Source organism: Hibiscus syriacus, unplaced genomic scaffold (assembly GCF_006381635.1).
Source record: "Hibiscus syriacus cultivar Baekdansim isolate YM2019G1 unplaced genomic scaffold, ASM638163v2 tig00111191_pilon, whole genome shotgun sequence".
NCBI lineage: Eukaryota > Viridiplantae > Streptophyta > Magnoliopsida > Malvales > Malvaceae > Hibiscus > Hibiscus syriacus.
Genome location: NW_024063010.1, coordinates 1,202,202 through 1,228,894, shown reverse-complemented (window position 1 = coordinate 1,228,894; position 26,693 = coordinate 1,202,202). Strand labels below are relative to the sequence as shown.

The window sequence follows — 26,693 nt, the reverse complement described above, 5'->3', positions numbered from 1 at the left end:
ACATTTCCTCGCACATAGAGGAACTAGTGTAACACCCCAATTTAGGGGCTAAATTTAAGAAATTATAAATTGGTGGATTTAATTGGTATTTTGAAAGAAATGGTGGATTAAATTGTAAGATTTCAAAGTTGGAAGACCATTTTAAGAAGTACATGAAATTTAGTGGCTAAACCCATGATTTAACCTTTTTTATATGTTGAATTATAAATCCCCCGTGCGTAGGTTCAATAGAGATTTTCCAGTTTTTCTCTTCCGTTGACCCAACTTTCAACTTCGATCTACTCGCCGTCCGACCTCCGATCGACGAGCCGAAACCACCATCGTGTTCGTTGTCAATCAAGAAACAAAACCCCTCAAACCTTTCATCTTGAATCATCACCGTTCATCGTTAATTTCAGTCGGAAGTACCGTCGGTAATAACTCGATTTTAGTTGGTTTTTCATCGATTCATGACGATCGGGTCATCCGTTTACGACACCTCCCGCACCATCGTGTTCCTTGTTCTGTTCCGAGTCTGCTGGTGTCATCCTTGGTCTCCGTCGATGGCGGCGCATGAGGAGGTAAAACGGTCAAAGTTTTCGATTCGTTGAAATCGAGCTCTCCGCCGTTCAAAATTGTGAACCGATCTTTTAAGTATCTCGGAATCGTTCAAAATAATTTTTAAGAAATTTTCCATGATTTTTATGCAACCAGAAGGGGCCCCACGCGCCACCACTACGCGTGGGAATGGTCCAAATGACCGGTTTGACCGGTCACAACCTGACCCGACCCGACCGTTGACCCGACCCAACCTGTTGACCGTTGCCCGGCGTTGACCATTGTTGACCAAAACTTTGACTTGCTTTGACCGGGCATTAAATAACCTTTGACTTTAACTGAGTATACCTATCCTGACATTTTTCGACGTTCCAAATCCGATTCCGCTGTCCGTTTTTCGAAATTCGAACCCGAAGGCCACGAAATTGCCGGTCAAACCCATTGACTTTGATTTTGACCGAAAATTCCAAATTTTCGAAAAGTCATATTTTATTCTTTTGACTCCCTGAATCCGAATCCGAAGTCCGTTTCGCCAAATTCGAACCCGATAAGCTATTTTTCACTGATTTATCACTCGATTCGATCCGTTTATCGCAATTAAGATCCGTTTCTGATATAATTTATGTTGATATGTATCTGAGGAATTATTGGAAGTTCAATTAAAGATCAAAGGTGTTCGAATGGAATTTTTATGGTCGATCAGTATTGCACGGAAATCAAGGTAATATTTTACTACCACTTTATGCTTTATGGAACATGTTGATATTGGTAAATACATGAATAAGATAATGTTGGTCACTTTTATGGAGTTGAATAATTATACACTCGAAATGAATGTTGTAGAAATTCGATAACTGAATTCAGATCGAATGATTAATATAAGAGATTGAATGAATGTTAAAATTAAATTACAAGTTGTGTGATTTGTGATAAAGAAATCAACCATGGATTTGTAACTTATCTTTTAAAGGTTAAATGTTAAAGGTACTTGGATGGGAAATTATGAGAATACTCCGGTAGGGTAAAATTACGAAAATACCCTTATATTGTAAGATGACAAGAATTGTCCCTAGAAGTTGGTTAATAACTCTGAAAAGACATATTGATCCGATATAATTACAGATGTGCATAAGAAATGCTAGTTTTGCTTAGACAATTTGGATAATTGGTTTTTAACCCTAAAAGAGTTTGTATAAGATACTATAAGTCTGTTAAGGAATCAGTTCGAGATCAAAGAATGTTCGGGAAAGCAATTAACCATTGGATCTCTAAAGTATAATTATTTTCGTTAAGAGTTAATAACGAAATTATCTGATTAAGAAATTACGAAAATTCCCTTGAGAGGTAAAAATAGTCCAAGTTGATTCTGAATGAGGAAGCAACATGAGAATTTGTTTTTAAACCGATAAATTACTGATTTGATTGTTGAGATCCTATTTTTGTATGGAAAATTATGATAATCTGTTAGTAACATCTGAGAAGGCATTTAACTTGGAAATCTCCGACTTGAGTAAGTACGTGAAGAATAATAATTTATCGATGGTGATATTTTGTCAGAATAGATCAAAGGGACTAACATAAATTATAAGTTTGAATTAAATAATAAGACCGAACGGAAGGAAATGATTAAAATATTCTAGATTTGTAAAATGATAAAAATACCCTTGGAATGGAAATGACTCAAGAATGTCACCAAGCTCAGGAATGAATGGATATACTCAAGTTTTGAAATGAATAGAAAAACGTTGAGCACTAAAATGACCAAAATGCCCTTATGACCTAGAATAAGTAAATGTCTTGGATTAATTAAGAAATCCAAATAAACATGGATGTTGTGCTACCAGTAAAAGTTATGGAATGCAGCTTAAGTGATCAACCAACGTTAGTGCTATATCATTACCTGAATGATATAAGTACCACTTGAATGTTTGTTCATCTTCTCAAATTTGGATCGATGATAATTCTGGAAGTACTTGGCTCAGCTCAACTCTAGAGCGAATACAGTACTAATAAGTGGGTATTCGTGAGTCAAATCAACCACGAATACCAGAATGACTTTATTATATGAATAAATTGAACTAAAATGAAGAACAATGTGTATTTGAAGTTCAGAAACGTCTGAATTATTCTGGAAAACTTTAAAGTAATCGGGATAGACTTGCTTACTAAACGAACTAAGTAACATCAATGACTGAGGATTAAATAGGTGATTGGATGAGTTTGAAAACACTGTTGAACTTAAATGATGAATTATCCTTATGGGTTATGAGCCACGGATCAAGTACGTTTGTATTTCCTGATATTGTTGAAACGTGGAAATGAAATAAAGATCTTTGGAAGATTTATTCAGTGATGATTATGGGGATGATCTATGGATTTGCATTATGGTATTAAAGTGTGAATACACTGGAAGGATAATGAATTGACTTGTTGACATGCATCAGTTTGGGAGTTGTGTAACTCGATTTGTTTGATAATATGATCGATAGTCATAGATTGTAAATGACTTGAATCTTCGATTCTATATTTTCATCTAAAATCACTTCGGTCATGTTGGAAAACGCAAGTAACACATAAGGAAAAGATTCTGAATACCTCATTTGGTTCAATTGGGCTGGAAACCTATGAATTCAAAGTATATTCCTGAATACCCCTGATTGTTTGGGTAATGGAATCACTCGCGATAAATCTGAATTTAAAATTATTCTGTATAAAGGTTCCTGAACGTTTTCCTGATACATATAGAAACTTAGTGAAATTCTAAAAGTATCAATCTGAAATGTCTGATTAGATCGGTTAGAAATTGATTCTCTTCAATAAGATCTTATTATTGGAATCCGATCAAATTGCACAAGTTCATGTTATTCATATTGATAAATACAAAATGCATCTGAAAAATAATTGGATTCTCTAGTGTGTTCCTTATATTTTGAAAAATTGTTTTATTGTTTTAACATGTGGTACACTGAAATCTATGGTTACTATTTTATGGATGCACTGACTTAACGGTGATGGCTTATGGATTTGTATCATTGTATAAACTGTATCTTGGAGATACAGATTTATAAAGTACAGCTCTGATCAAGCTGGAAAATTTTTATGGACCTAATGTGACTCTTAGGTAGGCTCTGCGGCCCTGAGATCATTCTCGGGTAGGCCCTACGGCCCTAAGATATGTTCTTAGGTAGGCCCCACGACCCCAAAATCTATCTTGGGTAGGCTCTCAGGCCCTAAGAAGTTCCCTTAGGCTAACTCTTTGTAAGATGGTTTTAAAATACGAGTTTAAAAAGCTCCACTACAGTATGGTTTATGGGATTTTACTGAACTATCATTTGATTAGTGTACCTATTATGGTTTTATCATACTGATGGAACACACTAGGCATCCTATTCGACCTCATGAAAATGTGATAGTATGAAAGGTTTCTTATGAACTGAGATTCATGGCTTCTACTCGATGAACTACTAATGGAACCCCAGATTATTCCGCAATTGGTATACGTTTGATTCAATAAGGAAATTATGGCTTTCCATTTATTTGCATGTCATGTAGCATCATCTGGTAGTTCTTTATTACTGAGCTTTTCGAAGCTCACTCTATTATTCACCATTGCAGGTTAAGAGAATTGAACCAGTGTAGCTATCGACTTCAGTAACGGAGTTCTTCCGACGTAGTTACAGAGTATGGTACATGTGTTTAGGGGCATGTAATTATATTTTGATTTATATACGAGTCTGGAAATCTGTTTTATTTCTGCATACTGATAAATCATTTTATAAGTTACATATTTTAATAAAAGTTTTAAATTTTCCACCATTTTTACAGTGGGTCTCTCAGGTGGCCCTAATGTGACACCCCGGATCGGATCGGGTTATCCGCATCGGTCTGAGGGGGTTACATTTAGTGGTATCAGAGCTATGGTTTGAGTCAAAAATTTTCAAGATAGACCGGCCGGTCGAATGTCAAAATGTATGATCAGTACATGTCCCTAGACTACAATCGTACCTCTCTGAACCAGAACTCTAGGGCTGAGTCCCTATTTGTATTGAGTAAACCGAAGTTTCTATTCGTTAAGGCTATACTTGTACAAAAAGAAATACCAGTAACATCTATTTAAACGCTATGAAGTACCTCACGAGCCATATGAGAGTTATTCATCTGAGAAATTTTGACCCGACTTCGGAAATGAAATTGGGATATGCTATTGCTTTATGAGCCTATTTTCGTGACCAAGACTGAATTGATTACTCAAGGAAATTTTCGTCCGGATTCCTTTATTGGAATAAGGAAAAGTTCTGATAAGAATGTATGCTCAACTGGTTAAGGATTAGTGGAGGATCCATATTTCTAAAAGAGCTACATGAAAGATATGAAAGAACTGATGGAAGTTTTATTTATGCAATTATGTGACATGAATGAATTTCGAGGACGAAATTCTTTTAAGGAGGGGAGAATTGTAACACCCCAATTTAGGGGCTAAATTTAAGAAATTATAAATTGGTGGATTTAATTGGTATTTTGAAAGAAATGGTGGATTAAATTGTAAGATTTCAAAGTTGGAAGACCGTTTTAAGAAGTACATGAAATTCAGTGTCTAAACCCATGATTTAACCTTTTTTTATATGTTGAATTATAAATCCCCTCGTGCGTAGGTTCAGCAGAGATTTTCCAGTTTTTCTCTTCCGTTGACCTAACTTTCAACTCCGATATACTCGCCGTCCGACCTCCGATTGACTAGTCGAAACCATCATCGTGTTCTTTATCAACCAAGGAACAAAACCCCTCAAACCTTTCGTCGTGAATCGTCACCATTCGTCGTTAATTTTAGTCAGAAGTACCGTCGGTAATAACTCGATTTTAGTTGGTTTTTCATCGATTCACGACGATCGGGTCATCCGTTTACGACACCTCCTGCACCATCGTGTTCCTTGTTCCGTTCCGAGTTTGCGGGTGTCATCCGTTCCGTTTACGACACCAATTCTTTGAAATCGAGCTCTCCGCCGTTCAAAATTGTGAAGCGAGCTTTGTAAGTATCTCAGAATCGCTCAAAATAATTTTTAAGAATTTTCCATGATTTTTAGGCAGCCGGAAAGGGCCCCACGCGCCACCACTGTTGTGGGGATGGTCCAAATGATCGGTTTGACCGGTTTTGGAGCAGAGTTAACCGGTTTGATCGGTCACAACCCGACCCGTTAACCCGACCCGACCCGACCTGTTGACCATTGACCGACCTTGACCACTGTTGACCAAAACTTTAACTGGCTTTGACCGGGCATTAAACGACCTTTGACTTTAAACGAGTATACCTATCCTGACATTTTTCGACGTTCCAAATCTGATTCCACTGTCTGTTTTTCAAAATTCGAACCTGAAGGCCTCGAAATTGCCAGTCAAACCCGTTGACTTTGATTTTGACCGAAAATTCCAAATTTCGAAAATTCCAAATTTCTGAAAAGTCATATTTTATTCTTTCGACGTCCTGAATCCAAATCCGAAGTTCGTTTCGCCAAATTCGAACCCGGTAAGCTATTTTTCACTGATTTATCACCGATTCGATCCGTTTATCGCAATTAAGCTCCATTTCTGATATAATTTATGTTGATATGTATCTGAGGAATTATTGGAAGTTGAATTGAAGATCAAAGGCGTTCGAATGGAAATTTTATGGTCGATCAGTATTGTAAGGAAATCGAGGTAATATTTTACTACCTCTTTATGCTTTATGGAACATGTTGATATTGGTAAATACATGAATAAGATAATGTTGGTCACTTTTATGGAGTTGAATAATTATACACTCGATATGAATGTGGTAGAAATTCGATAACTGAATTCAGATCGAATGATTAATATAAGAGATTGAATGAATGTTAGAATTAAATTACAAGTTGTGTGATTTGTGATAAAGAAATCAGCCATGGATTTGTAACTTATCTTTTAAAGGTTAAATGTTAAAGGTACTTGGATGGGAAATTATGAGAATACTCCGGTATGGTAAAATTACGAAAATACCCTTATATTGTAAGATGACAAGAATTATCCCTAGAAGTTGGTTAATAACTCTGAAAAGACATATTGATCCGATATAATTACAGATGTGCATAAGAAATGCTAGTTTTGCTTAGAAAATTTGGATAATTGGTTTTTAACCCTAAAAGGGTTTGTATAAGATACTATAAGTCTGTTAAGGAATCATTTCGAGTTCAAAGAATGTTCAGGAAAGCAATTAACCATTGGATCTCTAAAGTATAATTATTTTCGTTAAGAGTAAATAACGAAATTATCTGATTAAGAAATTACGAAAATGCCCTTGAGAGGTAAAAATAGTCCAAGTTGATTATGGATGAGGAAGTAACATGAGAATTTGTTTTTAAACCGATAAATTACTGATTTGATTCTTGATATCCTATTTTTGTATGGAAAATTCTGATAATTCGTTAGTAACATCTGAGAAGGCATTTAACTTGGAAATCTCTGACTTGAGTAAGTACGTGAAGAATAATAATTTATCGATGGTGATATTTTGTCAGAATAGTTCAAAGGGACTAACATAAATTATTAGTTTGAATTAAATAATAAGACGAACGGAAGGAAATGATTGAAATATTCTAGATTTGTATAATGGCCAAAATACCCCAGAAGGAATGACTCAAGAATGTCACCAAGCTCAGGAATGAATGGATATACTCAAGCTTTGAAATGAATAGAAAAACGTTGAGCACTAAAATGACCAAAATGCCCTTATGACTTAGAATAAGTAAATGTATTGGATTAATTAAGAAATCCAAAAAACATGGATATTGTGCTACACGTAAAAGTTATGGAACGCAGCTTAAGTGATCAACCAACGTTAGTGCTATATCATTACCTGAATGATATAAGTACCACTTGAATGTTTGTTCATCTTCTCAAATTTGGATCGATGATAATTCTGGAAGTACTTGGCTCAGCTCAACTCTAGAGCGCATACAGTACTAATAAGTGGGTATTCGTGAGTCAAATCAACCACAACGTGTATTTGAAATTCAGAAACATCTGAATTATTCTGGAAAACTTTAAAGTAATCGGGATAGACTTGCTTACTAAACGAACTAAGTAACATCAATGACTGAGGATTAAATAGGTGATTGGATGAGTTTGGAAACACTGTTGAACTTACATGATGAATTGTCCTTATGGGTTATGAGCTACGGATCAAGTACGTCTGTATTTCCTGATATTGTTGAAACGTGGAAATAAAATAAAGACCGTTGGAAGATTTATTCAGTGATGATTATGGGGATGATCTATAGATCTGCATTATGGTATTAAAGAGTGAATACACTGGAAGGATAATGAATTGACTTGTTGACATGCATCAGTTTGGGAGTTGTGTAACTCGATTTGTTTGATAATATGATCAATAGTCATAGATTGTAAATGACTTGAATCTTCGATTCTATATTTTCATCTAAACTCTCTTCGGTCATGTTGGAAAACGCAAGTAACGCAGAAGGAAAAGATTCTGAATACCTCATTTGGTTCAATTGGGCTGAAAACCTATGAATTCAAAGTATATTCCTGAATACCCCTGATTGTTTGGGTAATGGAATCACTAGCAGTAAATCTGAATTTAAAATTATTATGTATAAAGGTTCTTGTACGTTTTCCTGATGCATATAGAAACTTAGTGGAATTCTAAAAGTTTCAATCTGAAATGTCTGATTAGATCGGTTAGAAATCGATTCTCTTCAATAAGATCTTATTAATGGAATTCGATCAAATTGCACAAGTTCATGTTATCCATATTGATAACTACAAAATGCATCTGAAAAATAATTGGATTCTCTAGTATGTTCCTTTTATTTTGAAAAATTGGTTTACTGCTTTAACATGTGGTACACTGAAATCTATGGTTATTGTTTTATGGATGCACCGACTTAACGGTGATGGCTTATGGATTTGTATCATTGTATAAACTGTATCTTGGAGATACAAATTTGTAAAGTACAGCTCTGATCAAGCTGGAAATATTTATGGACCTAATGTGACTCTTAGGTAGGTTCTGCGGCCCTGAGATCATTCTCGGGTAGGCCCTGTGACCCTAAGATGTTCTTAGGTAGGCCCCACAGCCCCAAAATCTATCTTGGGTAGGCTCTCAGGCCCTAAGATGTTCCCTTAGGTTAACTCTTTGTAAGATGGTTTTAAAATATGAGTTTAAAAAGATCCACTACAGTATGGTTTATGGGATTTTACTGAACTATCATTTGATTAGTGTACCTATTATGGTTTTATCGTACTGATGGAACACACTAGGCATCCTATTCGACCTCATGAAAATGTGATAGTATGAAAGGTTTCTTATGAACTGAGATTCATGGCTTCTACTCGATGAACTACTAATGGAACCCTAGATTATTCCGCAATTGGTATACGTTTGATTCAATAAGGAAATTATGGCTTCCCATTTATTTACATGTCATGTAGCATTATCTGGTAGTTCTGTATTACTGAGCTTTTCGAAGCTCACTCTATTACTCACTGTTGCAGGTTAAGAGAATTGAACCAGTGTAGCTATCGACTTCAGTAAGGGAGTTCTTCCTGCGTTGTTACAGAGTATGGTACATGTGTTTGGGGGGCATGTAATTGTATTTTGATTTATATATGAGTCTGAAAAATCTGTTTTATTTCTGCATACTGATAAATCATTTTATAAGTTACAAATTTTAATAAAAGTTTTAAATTTTCCGCCATTTTTACAGTGGGTCTCTCCGGTGGCCCTAATGTGACACCCCGGATTGGATCGGGCTATCCGCATCGGTCTAAGAGGGTTACATTTAGTTTTCAAGCGACTTGAGGTGAGCGTAAACTTTCCTTACCACTGTTCTTAGGATATTTTTGGGATGGAAACAGAAGGTTTAACAACCATGCTTTTCCATAATCGACGAGACAAACTCCTCATACCCCATATATGAACCATCAGGGAAGATGAATACATTCTCAAAGCAAAACAGTCAAAGATGAATACATTCTCAAAGCAAAATAGTCGTTTAGAGATACTTTCTTCAAACTTCGTGGTGATAGCGGGATTGTAGAATGATCGAGCTATTCTAGTGGGTGTTTGTTGGTGTGCCATGGGAAAGTGAAGTGAAGAAGACACGTGGTTTCCTCAGCTTTTTTTTTTAAAGGATGGGTAAAATCAAGGGAGACAATGAAGTTAAAAGAAGGGTTTTGAGAGAAAAGAGATGATGGGGTAAATGGGAGAGTAAAAGGGTGAAGGAGTTGTAATTTGTTTTAAATTGGATTATATTGAAGGTGGTTAAGGATTTACGTAGAGTTTAAAAGGTGTGTGGGTTACAAGAGAATGGAAAGAGTAAACGGGTTGTGGGTTGTAATAACTAATTATCCATGCTTGGGGTAAGTAATAGGTTGGTTAAACTAGTCCTATGCCTAGCTCACCGCTTGTTGCCCTCTTCCATTCGAGTTGCCTTCTAACCTTAGCCCACAACCATTGATTTGGTAAATATAGCATATGCAAAAGAAATTGTGGTTTACTTCCTAAGAAAAGGAAAAATAATAAAAATGTAAAATAAATTTAAAAAAAACATTATGATTAAAATAAAATAAAGAAATAAAATAAAAAGAAACTTCAAAATTTATTTATTTACACGAGTACCAAAAAGATGCTTAAACATCTCTAAGGATAATATGTTGTCTGCCTCGTTCCAACATAGCAGCCCAATAGCTCTTGAGACATTGTTCATTTACGTTAAAAATCTTACCAGTGTTATGATCTCGAATATAAATTATTCCACATGTATAAATTGTAGTTACCTCGAAAGGACCTTACCAGGAAAAAGTTTCCACCTAGCGTTGAAAAGTAGGACATGTTGGTTTGGATCAAAACATCGTGGCATAGTTTTGCTATCATGTCAATGCTTCGTTTTCTCTTTGTACAACTTGACATTCTTATGAGCATTAGACCTAAACTCATCCACCTCGTTTAACTCAAAATGTCATTTGTGACATGCTACTTCTCATTTCATGTTCAATTTCTTGATCGCTCAAAATATATTGTGCTCCAACTGACTGGTAAATAGCAAGGTCATAAACTAGCTAGAATTGATACATTTCTAAGGGAGTCTTGAATGTTGTCCTATAGGCCCACAAGGATTAATTTAGTCTCAAGGACTAAATCCTTACAATTAGGATTCATTAAATTTTCAAGGATCTATTTAATATCCTAATTGGAAACTTTGGCCTAGCCATTTGTTTTGGGATGATATACTGTAGCAATTTTATTTCATACCCCATATCTTATCAAAGCATTTGCAACCAACTTGCAATTGAAGTTAGAACCTTCATCATTGATTATGGCCCTTAACATTCCAAATCTTGTGAATACGTTTCTATGCAAAAATTTCACCACTGATTTAGCATCATTCCTTGGAAGAGCAACAACCTCAACCCATTTGGATACGTAGTCCACTTCTACAAGGATGTATAAATTGCCAAATGAATGTGGAAAATGACCCATAAAGTCGATCTTATATACATCAAATAATTCAACCTCTAGAATAGTTTGTAGTGGCAATTCATGTCTCTTGGAAAGATTACCAGTTCGCTAACACCGATCACATGCATGATGCTTATCTTTGTATTGTGCTCGAGGTACTTAAGAGTAAAATTTATATGCCAAACTGTCAAAGAGTAAGTTTTGACTATCAAAAGTTTTTTTTCTTAGTCATGTTGTCTCGACATATGGCATAAGAGCTAAAAAAATATAAAAAAAAGAATAAAAATAGAAAAAATAGAAAAAATAGAAAAAGAAAAGAAGAAAACAAAAAGAAAGAAGAAAAAGAAAGAAGAAAAATAAAAAGAAAAAGAAAAAGAAGAAAAAAATGAGAGATGCTTAAAAAATATTTCACTTATGAAAAATGAGAGACTAAAGACTTTGAAGTCAAGTATGATGAATGTCTATTATATCGAGGAAGAATTTGTATTCCTCATGATGATGAGTTGAAGAAATATATTATTTCTTAGGCACATTATTGTTCACTGACTATGCATACAAGTGGGAACAAAATGTATCAGGATGTAAAGAGTCATTTTGGTGGCCATGTATGAAAAGAAACATTACTAAGTTTGTTGCTACATGTTTGACATGTTAACAAGTAAAAGCTGAACATAAAGTGGTTTCGTAATTGTTGCAACTGATTTCTATTCCAGAGTGTAAATAGTAAAGAGTCACTATGAATTTTGTTACATAGTTACCTTTGATATCAAATAAAAAGGATTCTATTTGGGTGATAATGATCGATTAATTAAATCGACACATTTCATTCCGATGTGAATGGACTATGCATTGGATAAATATACAAAGTTGTATATCAAGGACATAGTTCGACTACAAAGAGTACCAATATCCATTATATCTGACAGGGATCCAAAGTTCACTTTAAGATTTTGGAAATCTTTGCATAAAGTTTTGGGTACTTGATTGAATTTCAGTATGACTTTTCATCCAAAGACGGATGGTAAGTCAGAAAGTACTATTTAGATATTAGAAGATATGTTAAGGGAATGTGTGATTGATTCCAAGGAATCATGGAAAAAGTATTTGCTTTTAGTAGAATTTTCCTACAATAACAGTTATCATGGCTCAGTATGAAACTTTATATGGGAGAAAATGCCGAACATCATTAAATTGGTTCGAGTTAAAAGATCGAAATCTTGTTGGCCCAGATTTATTAAAAGAGGTTGAGGATAAAGTAAAGATAATATCAAGATGACATTTGATAGACAGAAGTCTTATTAAGACTTGAAGCGAAAAGAGATTGAATTCCATGAAAGTGATAAAGAAGTATTTATTAAATTATCGCCTTATAAAAGATTTTACGTTTTTGGGCGCAAAGGAAAATTAAATCTAAGATTTATTAGACCTTATGAGATATTAAAAAGAGTTGGACTGATGGCTTATCAGTTAGCATTAACTCTGGAGGTATTTGAGATCCGGAGTTGGACAAAGTACTCAATGTTTTTCATGTGTCGATGCTTAGAAAATATCGATCAGATCCTTCACATGTCATTGCATCAGAGGAAATTGAGATCTGACCAGATTTGACTTGTGAAGAAGAACCAGTTCGGATCTTAGCTCGAGAAATCAAAGAACTGTGTAACAAGACATTTCCTCTAGTCAAAGTGATGTAGCAAAATCATAATGTCGAGGACGTTACTTGAGAAAGAGAGGATGATATGAAGAAATAATATCTACACATCTTCATATCAGGTTGAAGATTTGGATTAAATAGCTTTCAAATATAATGATTAGCATGATCTTTAAAAAATCCTCAAATTAAGGAGGAAAAATCAGAATTCAAGAAGTTGGCAAGACCATAAAAGGTTTTCGTATAAGGCGAGGGCACGTCTTACCAGTCTGTACAACCCAAAATTAGGGTTATGAATTTATAAGGGAAAAAGGGAATTAGGGTTTTTATAGAAAGTCTTAAAATTCGAAGATGATTTTTCTTAAGGTGGGGATAATTATAATACCCCAAAAATTTAGATAGTGACCACAATACAAATTTTGAAAGTTTAATGGTCAAAGTAGAAAATTAGGAAAAGTTTAAGGAATTAAGTGGTGATTTTCCCAAAACGAAATTTATTCCATAAATGGATTTATTTAGTGACCAAATTATAAATTTGGTAAAGTTTGGTGAGTAAAGTATAAACTTTGAAAAGTTTAAGGACAAAAATGTAATTTTAAAAAGTTACACATGGGTCATGAAAATAAGAAAATAAAATATTATTTTCACATTTTTAAAAAAAGTTGGAAAATAATATTTAATAGTTTAATACTATGTTTAATTTGGACTATTGGATTAAGGTGACTGAATTTTAATTTTTGGAAATTGCAAGGGCAAAACGGTAAAGTGGAAAACTATTTTGTTCATCATTGACTATTGAAAGATGATAAGGCTGATATTTCTCTGATTTGGAAGATGATAAGGATATCTTGGTTTAATGGTGATTATGAAGTTTTATTAAGGGTAAATTGGTATTTTCCCAAGTTAATGAATTAAATATTAATTTAAAGGATGATAAATATGATATCAATCTAAAATATCATGCCAAGATGTTCATCTTCTCCAGCAAAGGACGTGAGATAGCTTGGAGGTAAGAGAAAAATATTTGTTTTTCATTTTTGAGCCAATTCCTTTGGAGTTGGAGTTATGCCGTGATATAGGAAAGTGATCTACTCGAAAAAAACACTATCATTTGGTACCAATATTGCTTTCTAATCTTGATGGATTTCAAAGATCCCAAATTCTACAGTTGCGTTCATATAAGGGATCATGAAATTGATAATGAATCTTGATGGATTTCAAAGATCCCAAATTTTATATATATTTTGCTGAAGTTATTGTAGCAGTGCATTGGTACACTGTAGTAGTGCATCGATACACACTTTAAATTCAATGTTTTTGTGCATCGGTAGACTGTTCACTGTACTATAGCAGTGCATCGATACACTATTCACTATTCACGATATTGTGCACGGTACTATTTAAACAATACAGTACTATTCATAAAAACATCTTTTGCCTTAAATTTATTATAACAAAACATAATTCAAATGATATGATATTTTATAATATCATTTACCATTTTAAGAAAATAGATTTTAAATCATTTTTAAATTGGAAATGATTTTAAAAATTCAAGTGACATCTATAATCTGTATAGGTATAATTATACGGGTTATGGGTGCTACAAACTGGTTGCACTATAAAGACTGATGTTGAACATATCACGATATATGTAGTGGGGTGTGAATGATCAAGATATGATTTGTCATTCATACATAATAGAAGCTATATCACATGCCACTTAATTGAGTGAGACTAGAAATACATGGCCATGCTACAACAAATTGATATGAGATATCACAAGTTTTTCGTTTATTACAGTCTACTATAGATATCAATAAACATTTGATGGGCTATACAAGTATGATTGTTCCAGAACTTGTGATGTAAGGCTATCCAAGCTTCTTCAATGATGGAGAAGTTGTCAGCCCTGTTGTTTCCCGATATAGGAGAGACACCAAATGCTACACTTGAATCAATAAGTAATATGCACAATATAAAGAGAAAAGTTGATTTCATGCTTGAATCGAATTAAAATCGAGCAAAATCATGAAAAACATAGTTTTAGAACTTTAAACCATTAGGCCTTGGTCTTAAAGGATGAGAAAAATTATGGAAAATTATATAAGGTCTGGAAATGATGTAGAAAGTATTCTACAAGCCTTAGAAAAATTTAGGGACCATTTTGTAAATTTTGAAAAGTTAGGGGGACTAATTTGACAATTTTGGAAAAGTTGTGAATGTTTGTATAATTGTTTAATAGTTGATGTACTACATTGGAAAATGCTGTTTTGGAATTGAAATGAGTGTTTAGATATGAAATATGAATATTTTGGAGGTTTAAAAAGATTGGTGATTTAAGTACAACATTAACATAGTTGGGTATTTAAATGTAATTATTCCTTTATAAAAGCATTTGAATGGTAATAATTCAATGCTGGAATTTTTGATTTTAAGAATCTAAGTGATAAAATGGTGAAGGACCATTTTGAGTAAATTGGAAAAGTTGGTTCCAATGTTAAAAGGAATTATTAAGTGTTAAGTATTTTGATAGAAAATGAGTTTCAAGTATATTGTGGAGTTATATTGGGATATATTTATGTTAGTACAATACTAATATATGTATCATTATAAATTTGTGATTTATACAGATCGTGATTGATTTGTGATCGAAGTAAGTCAAATATAAAATGGTTTATTGTGGACAATAGTGAGGCACATATTTTGGATTATATAAAGTGTCAAGGTGAGTGCAATACATGCATGACATTGTACATATATGTTTTATACAACATGTACATAGATGTTTTATACATCATAAGGAAGACTTGTGATAAGTCGACCTTGTTTATATCAGCATGATATTATGTCATTTTTATAACTTCGATATGACATTGACATGTCATAGTGTGATATTATAAATGCATTGATCATGAATAATGTGATATTTTACCATGAAAGTTATTTCGGGTATGAACTGCCCAATGTTAAATATTGATAATATACTTTGTCATGGATGGATCAAATAAAATAGACTGTATGCCCAAGTAAGTCATTGAGGGACATGGTATAGTTGGCATGCCATAGAGTCCAACAATAGGCTGCATATTCGGGATTACACTAAAGTAAAATTAGTGTATATGATTGGCATGACCTTATGTGTCATATTGGAGACTGTACTTAAGTATACCTAGTACAGATGGTGGACACGACCTTATGTGTCATACTCGGGATTGCATTACGGTGCATATATTTGACTCGTGTACCCAGGGTCATCAGGGTTTTATACTGGGCTATTGTCTATGGTTTATGGTTTATTGGTTAATAAATGGTAACCATGAAATAAGCTTACGAGCTTATGGGATTAAATGGTAAGTATATTGGTAAAATAAGCTTACGAGCTTATGGGATTAAATGGTAAGTATATTGGTAAAATAAGCTTACGAGCTTATAAGATTAAATTTTAAGTATATTGGTAAAATAAGCTTACGAGCTTATAGGATAAATGGAAAGTTTATTGATAAAAATTTTATATTATTTTAATCATGGTAAAATATTTGATATGCAGATAACATGATCTTATGGCATTTGTTTTTGACATTGAAATTCATGCATGAGTTGTATTGCACTGTTTATTGTTTTTAATTGCCTCACTAAGTATATACTTAGCGTGTGACGATTTTCACGCATAGGTAAAAAGCCAAGAATAGTGTAAAGAGTACAAGGCACTCTGAGCATCTAGGAATACATTACAATATCAATAATACATCCTATGACAGAATTTTGACTTAGATAGTGGCATGTAATTATTAATGTTCTATTTGGTTTGTTGAAATAATTTGGAAACAAAATGGTAACTTTATAGTGATGAAAGGTTAAGTTTTATGAGTTTTAAATATTTTTTGCTGAAGGTGCTAAAGCAGTGCATCGATACACATTTTAAATTCGATATTTTTGTGCATCGGTACACTGTTCACTGTACTGTAGCAGTGCATCGGTACACTGTTCACTATTCACGATACTGTTCACAGTACTATTTAAACAATACAATACTATTCATAAAAACATTGTTTGCCTTAAATTTATTATAACGAAACATAATTGAATTGATATGATATTTTATAATATCATTTACCATTTTAAGAAAATAGATTTTAAATTGGAAATGGTTTTAAAAATTTAGGTGACATCTATAATCTATATAGGTATAATTATACGGGTTATGGGTGTTACAAACTGGTTGCACTATAAAAACTGATGTTGAACATATCACGATATATGTAGTGGGGTGTGAATGATCAAGATATGATTTTTCATTCATACATAATAGAAACTATATCACATGCCACTTAATTGAGTGAAACTAGAAATGCATGGCCATGCTCCAACAAGTTGATATGAGATATCACATTTTTTTCATTTATTATAGTCTACTATAGATATCAATAAATATTTGATGGGCTATACAAGTTTTATTGTTCCAGGACTTATGATGTAAGGCTATCCAAGCTTCTTCAATGATGGAGAAGTTGTCAGCCCTGTTATTTCCCGATATAGGAGAGACACCAAATGCTACACTTGAATATATAGTAATATGCACAATATAAAGAAAGAAATGATTAAATGAAGAAGAAATTAATGAAGGAATTGAAATGAAGGATTAGAGATGTTATCAAATGTTGGCTGCGGAAGTGTTGAGGAAATATCTTTCTAAGATCATAAAATTTGGCCTCAGATGATGTTGCTATACGTTTTCCTTGATGATATTGAATGATGGCTTTATGGTGATGGAATGGTGATGGATATGATGATGTTGTAGGAGTGAAGGTGATGGAAGATGGTGATGGTAAGATAGTATCTTAATTAAGTCAAAGAGGAAGCAAAACTACAGAAAGTTTAAACCCATTCTTTATAAACTTAAATAAGGGATAGTATGAAAGGACTTGAACCCACTAGTTATGGAAACTAGTAACTCGAAGTATCTATGGAAGAGGTTGACGCCACAAACTTTAGAAAGCTTGCTTAATCGATATAGTTCTAAAAGAACTTAAAGAGAGAATAATCTTACAAAGAGTTTGTATTATCAAAAGGGTTGAGTTATAAATGAAATGCCAAAGCATATTTATAGGCTTGCAAGAGTTTGGCCGAAAAGATACATGACTTTTTTGACTTAAATTAAAAATGTATGATGCTTTGATGAATGGAGATGGCCTTGGCGGAATGGCCTCCTTATTGGTTCATCTTGGTGCCAACTTGAAGCTACACCTTGCTTTGGCCAAATAGAGAGAAGTCCCTTCACTTTGGCGCCTAATTGTTCCACACGCATGGCACATGGGTGGGCTGGTCATGAGGCACTCACATGGGTAGCATATGATTCTTAAGGTGTGGACTCGTCCATGGCATGGAGAAAAGCAGCAAGTTAGGTGTGACTTGGCATCCAACATGTGTCTAGGTGACATGGCATCAAATGGGCAGTAACTTGTTATGAAAGGTTACATTTGTGTAAGGAAACCTTTCATCATTTGAGCTACTTCCCATGTGTATGAGCCGAAGATGAGCTGACCATAGATGAAGGAGATATAGGTGAGTCTTAGGACAGCTCCTTGTGAAAAGAAACCTATTGGAATGGCAACTCTTCGCGAAAAGGTATGAATCCACAAAAATTGACCTAGACCATATTTAAAGTACTCTGTGTTGTGGTGATGATGGTGCAACTCTCCAGCTGAAATAAGGCCTCTAGCTAGCTCAAAAGTCTAGCTCAAGTCAGCTATGAGCTCGGGGGTCAGCTGGTAACTTTGTCCCAAAATGTTCTTGAGCTATCCCGAAGTTGTCCTAGTCATGTTTCGTTAGCTCATGGACTCCAATGCTAGCTTTAAGTTAGCTCCCTTTATGTTGCCAAATATGCACCTACAAAAGAAAGCAAAATATAAACTAAGTAATATATAATAAATAAATATATAAATATGTGGTTCATAATAGTAACTTCATACATTACATAACATCATCATAATAACTATAAATGTAATGTATGTAAACTATTATTATAACTATGGTATAAAGAAAGAATAAGTTAGAGAAAATCCCCCTTTGATTATTGTGAAAGGTTGGAGATGCAAGGACATTTATGTTGCTGATTTAGATCATATCATTCCCCTTTCTTTAAAGAGATTTATCCTTAAATCGAAAGGTGGTTTCTCTTTAACGTTAATTTCTCCCATAGTTACCGTTTTCTCAAAAATAGGGATCTCTTCAATAGGTACTTTATTGAGATATGTCTATGTAAGGTTTCTTTGAAAGATTAGGTCCATTGACATCCCAAAAGTGGTGTCCCATAACTCTTAAATTGGCATGTTCATTAAGTCCTCAAGAGTCACGTCCATTGGTTCTCTTAAGGTCATATCCTTTGAATGATAAATGGCGTCCTTTTGCTGATCAATAGACACATCTTTTGGATTTTCAAAGGACACATCTCCTAAACCTTCACTTTGACAAATGGTGTCTCTGGGTACATTCTACAAGTCAAAGAAAAAATCTTCATTTTTAGAGTTAGATTAATCATCTTTAACCTTGTGTTCAGTCAATAGACCCTCTCGTATCAAGCACTTTGAAGAATAAGAACTTGTCTTTGGATCAGTTTCTTCTAAGCTTGCTGATGCTTTTCCTTTCCTCATAGCCTCAACACTTTGCTTTATTTTGATTTGATCATTCTGAACTTGTTTTGGCATTAAAGGAGTAAGGATGATCTTCTTCCCTTTATGGCTGAACGAGTATTGATTGGTAAAAAAATCATGAATAGTCCTTTTGTCATATTGCCATGGCCTACCAAAAAGTAAATGACTAGCATGCATAGGGACAACATTACACATAACCTCATCCTTGTATTTGCCAATTGAAAATGGAACTATCACCTGTTTGTTAACATTGAGTTCCCCTCGTTCATTGAGCCACTATAGCTTATAGGGATTCGGGTGCTTCATTGTCTTCAAACCAAGTTTTTCCACTAGGATTATTCTGGCCACGTTAGTACAATTTCCATAATCTACAATAACAAAACATATCTTTTCATTCACATGGCATCGTGTATGAAAAATATTTTCTCATTGTACATTGTCCTTCTTGACTTGAACGTTCAAACTTCTTTTTACTGCCATAGCTTCTCCTCTATCAACGGGATATGCAAGGGTTATTTCTTCATTGACTTTAGTGGGTGCCTCTTATTCTTCTTCAAATTCAGATTCGATTTCACCATTTCCATATAAGAGCATGGTTTTTCGGTTAGGAAACTGTGTAGATACATGGCCCATCCCAAGACATTTAAAACACCTAATGTCTCTTGAACGTTCAGTGATTTGTTTTCCTCGGTTAGGGTCTTTACTTACTTGTTGAGTCTTTGAAGATTTGGCTTGCTCTTTGATAGGAGAAGGAGTAAGCTTCTTTATGTTGTTCGGACTGCATTTTGATGGAGTGGGCGCAACATTGCGAGTTGTATGTCTCCTCTTCAGTTACCTTTCGATATTCATTTCTATTTGCACCATCTCATCTATTTCAATGTAATGGTACAACTCCAAGGTATTGGCAATTTTGAGTTAAGTCCGGTAAGGAATCGATCCATAGTTGCTTTACGATCCTCCTCAATGTTGACTCAAATCATGGCCACTTCCATTTCTTTATAATAGTCATTACACTCCTTTGGCCTTTCTTGAGATTCTGTAATTTTTGAAACAAGTCTCAGTGATAATGAAGAGGAATGAATCGTTTATGCATTATACCTTTCATTTCATGCCAAGTTGAGACTGATCATTCTTCATTCCTCCTTTTGTTAAGAGTAAGTTTATCCCACCATATTAAGGCATATTCTATGAACTCCATGGCTGCCAATCTCACTTTGTTCATCTAGGAATAGTTGTGGCAACTAAAAAAATGTTCCACCTTACTTTCCCATACGAGATAGGCTTCAGGATAAGATTTTACTTGGAATTGAGGAATTTTAATCTTGATATTACTCAGATTGTCATCAAAAATATCACGTCTAGGGCCTTGAAATGCTGCTGGTTCTCCTTCCTCAATATTTTATTAAACATCTTCTTCTGGAGGTGGTGGTTATTGTCTCCTAGGAACTTCATTATTCCGGGCTAATGGTAGATCCTGACGTTGATCTATCTTTTCATGAAGAGCATTGAACTCTTCACAAAATATTCACATCATTTCACCAATGAGTGTATGCATTTGTAAGTTTGGTGTTCCTGCATTTTGTGTGGGGGCTTTGAGACATTTTTAGTGAAATAAAATAAATTAAAACCTTACCAGCACGCTCACAAAAGCCTCACTTGATCACTCCAAAGAAAATTTAGATTGCACTCCACTCACACTCGTGTTTGCACTCGGGGATATGTTCTTTGGCTTTTTTTAATCCCCCTTCTGATCTCACCATCTCGTTTGCCTTTTACTGCTCAATTCTCTTTTGTGGGTCCTTTAGAGAGCTAACTCAAGATTTGAGCAAGTTTATTTGTTTGTTGCGTCGGCTATAGGAAATGGTTAGGGTACATGATATGGTAAAGGTATGATAGAATGGTTAAAAAAGATAAGGTAATAAATAAGAAAGGATGAAAGAAAAAGAAATGAAATAAAGAGAAAATGAAGATAACTTACAACTCAAGTTGCAACACTTACTATCTTCCTTCACAAGAAACAACAAGGATACCTCCTTCAAGTTTGATGTTATGGTAGATTGTAATGTGCTTCTCTTTGAGTGTATTTTGCAACTTTTTCTTATGTTTTCTTTTGATTTGAATTTTCTTCTTTTCTTTCCTTTTGCACTCCAAATTTGATGTAGGAGTCTTTTTTTTCTCTTTTGTTTTTTTTTCTTCTTTCTTTTTGTTTTTGTTGCAGCATTTGATTGTCAATCCAACTTAGCTCTGATACCACTTGATGTAAGGCTATCCAAGCTTCTTTAATGATGGAAAAGTTGGCAGCCCTGTTATTTCCCGATCTAGGAGAGACACCAAATGTACACTTGAATCAATAAGTAATCTGCACAATATAAAGAAAGAAATGATTAAATAGAGAAAAAATGAATGAAGGAAATGAAATGCAAATGAAATGAAATGATGGATTAGAGATGTTATCAAATGTTGGCTGCGGAAGTGTTGAGGAAATATCCTTCAATGATCATAAAATTCGGCCTCCAATGATGTAGATGTACGCTTGCCTTGATGATGATTGAAGGATGGCTTTATGGTGATGGATATGATGATATTGTAGGTGTGAAGGTGATGGAAGATGGTGATTGTAAGATAGTATCTTAATTAAGCAAAAGAGGAAGCAAAACTATATAAAGTTTAACCACGTTCTTTATAAATTTAAATAAGGGATGGTATGAAAGGACTTGAACCCACTAGTTATGGAAACCAGGAACTCGAAGTATCTATGGAAGAGGTTGACGCCATAAACTTTAGAAAGCTTGCTTAATCGATATAGTTCTAAAAGAACTTGAAGATAGAATGATCTCAAAAAGAGTTTGTATTATCAAAAGGGTTTAGTTACAAATGAAATGCCAGAGCCTATTTATAGGCTTGCAAGAGTTTGGCCGAATGGATACATGACATTTCGGCAAAATACATGACTTAAATTGAAAATGTATGATGCTTTGATGAAAGGAGATGTTCTTGGTGGAATGGTCTCCTTATTTGTTCATCTTGGCACCTATTTGAAGCAACACCTTGCTTTGGCCGAATAGAGAGAAATCCCTTCACTTTGGCACCCAATTGTTCCACACGCATGGCACATGGGTGGGCTGGTCATTAGGCACTCACATGGGTGGCATATGATGCTTAAGGTGTAGACTCGTCCATGGCATGAAGATGATCAGCACGTTAGGCGTGACTTGGCATCCAACATGTGTCTAGGTGACATGGCATCCAATGGGCAGCAACTTGTTATGAAAGGTTACATTTGTGTAAGGAACCCTTTCATAATTTAAGCCACTTCCATGTGTATGAGCTGAAGATGAGCTGACCATAGATGAAGGAGAAGTAGGAGAGTCTTAGGACAACTCCTTGTGAAAAGGCACCTCTTGGAATGGCAACTCTTCGTGAAAAGGTACGAATCCACAAAAATTGACCTAGACCATATTTAAAGTAATATGTGTGATGGTGATGATGCTACAACTCTCCAGCTTAAATGAGGCCTTTAGCTAGCTCAAAAGTCCAGCTCAAGTTAGCTATGAGCTCGGGGGTCAACTAGCAACTTTGTCCTAAAATGTTCTTGAGTTGTCCCGGAGTTGTCCTAGTTATGTTTCCTTAGCTCATGGAATCCAATTCTAGCTTTAAGTTAGCTCCCTTTATGTGGGCGAATATGCACCTACAAAAGAAAGAAAAATATAAGCTAAGTAATATAAGAAATAAACATATAAATATGTGGTTCATAATAGTAACTTCATACATTACATAACATCATCATTATAACTATAAATGCAATGTATGTAAACTATTATTATAACTATGGTATAAAGAAAGAATAAGTTAGAGAAAACCCTCTTTGATTATTGTGAAAGGTTGGAGATGCAAGGACATTTATGTTGCTAATTTAGATCACATCAACTGGTGCCAAATCTAGATATAAAAGGACAAAATGATATATTACATAAAAGAGTTAGTCACGAAGAGGTTATGTTGAATCAAGACTTATTGTAACTTAGGTGATAATGGTGCATTGCTAGATGTCACTCATTGTTTGTAATATTAGAATAGTTCTAATAACTACTACTAATGTTACTTGAACCTACAAGGTCACACCCCAGGGTTGAAATGAGCAAATATTAAGTGAGTTGTACATGTACAATTTTATTCACTACTAGAAAAAACCCCTTTAATGGTGCTCATTGCGTGTCACATATTAGAGTGGATGACACACATTTGCGCGTCGTTGAAGGCACCGACATAAATCTCAGATGACACGTAATTGTGCATCGTAAATCTGTGACGTGCATTTATGACGCTCATTGCGCGTCATTGAAGCCCCCATCATAAATGAAGATGACACACATTTGTGTGTCATAAATTTATGGCACACATTTATGACTTACATTGCGTGTCATTGAAGCACACGTCATTAGAAAAGATGGCACACATTCGTGTGTCATGATTGTATGTTGTAAATTATATATATATATTGTAGATTGACAATCAAACTAAATCACATTTAATGCCTCATAATACTAAATATATATATCATATTATATATAAACAATCCATTTTCATACAATATATTAACATTAAGTTATCAAAAATATTATAATCATATATCGTTACAAATTTTCAGCAACACTCTGCATGAATCTATCAAATGTGCTTCTGCACTCATTTTCTATATATATATATATATATATATATATATATAAACATGGAATAAATTCTATCTTGTATCCCCTCTTGTGTTATTGATCAAAATTTGTGCAGCAATATGATTTTGACAAATGAGTATGCGAGTGCACCTGTGAACATGTAACTATCCACTCTGTCAAGTATTCTACCTGCTCGACAGTGCACACACAATGTTAATATAGAGATGACAAAACGGAAGGAGATATGATCCATGAATAATTATTCCAGTCAAATAATGAGCAGATTCTTTTCAATTGTTTAAAGTAAGAAAGATTGTATTAACCCTCAATGTATCAAAAATTAATTGAATAAATAATCATGAGCAATTACAATTACCATAACCGAGGATTAGGGAGCCAGAGTCCTTGACACCAGCATCACGCTTGATCATTGATTCAGTAAGATCACCAAAAGTAGATCCAAAGAAGTTGAGAATCCCAAAGGCTATTGCACTACACCAATGAAAAGAGTATGTAAAGTCTCAGGGTTAATGCAATGAAGTTCATAATACCGAGTCTTTTTTTAGATAACAATGCAATCCAGTAATCCCAGTAATAGACTGCTGGAGTAAATAACAAGTGGCGCTTGCACCGATCCTAGCCAGAGATTTGGTTTCAAAAGAATCAAAAATTAGTCATCAATATTACTTATCATCCATGCACATGTGTGACTAGACATATAGAAAGCTTTGGAATTCAAATTATGACATGCAAACTGACTATCAAATGTCTGCATGCATGAAAGTACACGAACACGGAAGGATGTAACCATCAGATTACATATGAACGAAAATAAATCAACTTGTAACCCAATGGGGAAAACTTAAATTATTAATGGAACTTGTTCTGTCTTCAAACCTAATAGATTCATAAGCTATATCAACATTAAAAATCTAACTCTTGATCTTGAGTATTCATAAGGTTGCCACAAGGCCTACTGTCCAATGATCTTGGCCACCAAGAAGATAAGGCCATCCAGCTCCTATTCCTGCCAAAATCAAGCTCTTAGTAAAACAGTTTGGTGAATAGTCATAGACTCATAACCTGTTCCCGTTTCCACAATGGGACAATCACACATGCAAATGAACCAAATGTGAAAATAAAGATGAATAAAGTTTCACAATGAAGTAAATAAAAGGAGCAACACATTTCAAGAGTACGTTACAAAGAGGAAATAAAAGTAGTTTTGAGATGCGTCATCAGAAACTCCTAAATCCTTAAACAAACCACCCAAGTTTTAACAAAAGCAATATATAAGTTATTACTGCTTTGGAAAAAAGGGCCATTTTCAGCTCTATACTTACATCTTAAAAAATATTATCGATAACTATTCATAGATAAATTTGTCCAACATTTAGATTTACAAACAGATAAGTGTGAGAAACCATATTCTTACTACTATTCAAGGTAGGAGCTGCTAAACCACATCTGAGCTTAACCTAGAAACAAGGGAGATAGCCATAATAAAATAACCCAAACATGGTACTGCTACGCTGAGTAAAATGAGGGTTTTCTCTTTGCATCAACAATGCCATAGCCACAACAAATGCAACAGATGTCACTGAAATAACAATATTCCCAAAGTACCTGGTAATACATCACAACCTCTAAACAAATTACATAACGGAATATTTTCCAAGAATATTTCACTAGCAAAGTAGTTCCAAGTTTTTAAGGACAAGGCGTAACATTCTAAATAAAGATAAAGAAACTAAAACATTAGTGGAAACCATTGTAATAGAAAAACATAAATCACTATCTTACAATGTGAGAATGGGTATGAGAGCACATATATATAACAGAGCAAACTCTTGAGACATATCGTGGCGGAGGTGTCATTCCAGCAGTAATTCCGCGGCTCCTAACCAGTTCGAAATACTCTCGTGCACTAAACAAAAAAAAATGAATATGAATTAATAAGAAGTTGCTGAAAAGATTTACCCCTGTCCAAGTGGATCAACACACTCCATGCCACGAGGGAACGATTGCATAGTGTTAAGCACTCTCCCCGCTGGTGAAATTACTTTACGCTCAAACTTTTGTGCCACCGGAGCTGTTCTCGACTCTCTCATCTCGCGAACTCGATGAGCAAGCTGTCAAAGAAGAACTCTTGCTTCACTAATCATATCCAATAGCCACTTCAATTTTTTTAAAAGTTTTTAGTATTACGAAGAAAGAATCAAACTTCGATTCTAAAGGGAACAATTATATAAACATTCATGTAGTATAAGATAAGAAATGGAGATTGACCCATTAAAACTACCACATTTACAAGCAAAACCCATAAATCAGATCTCCATATAAGAAAGAAGAGAAAAATTTCAGTTAAACCCCATAAATGTTCAAAAAAGAAAATGAATAAACCTTGGAAGGAAGCAAGGAAGGAAAGCTTACTGGGATTCAATCAATAAAAAGAATGAGCAAGTGTAGGAGGGAAAAAGAGAAAAAGGGGGGAAGCATATGCGTGCGTGAATGATTATTGAGGAGGCCAGGGGAAGAAGCGAGAAAGGATGAAAATAATTGGGGGGAAATTTAAAATTCGACTTTTACAGATGACACACAATTAAAACTGTACTCCGTGTTTTTGTAAATTTTTTGGATTATGACTATTAAATATGACACACATTATTGTAAGTAATAAATCATTC

At 34.3% G+C, this 26,693-nt stretch overlaps 1 pseudogene; it reads right to left on the bottom strand.

Annotated features, from left to right (window-relative positions):
• Positions 1–24,106: 24,106 nt before the first annotated feature.
• On the bottom strand, positions 24,107–26,117 carry LOC120155399 (annotated as a pseudogene).
• Positions 26,118–26,693: the final 576 nt, after the last annotated feature.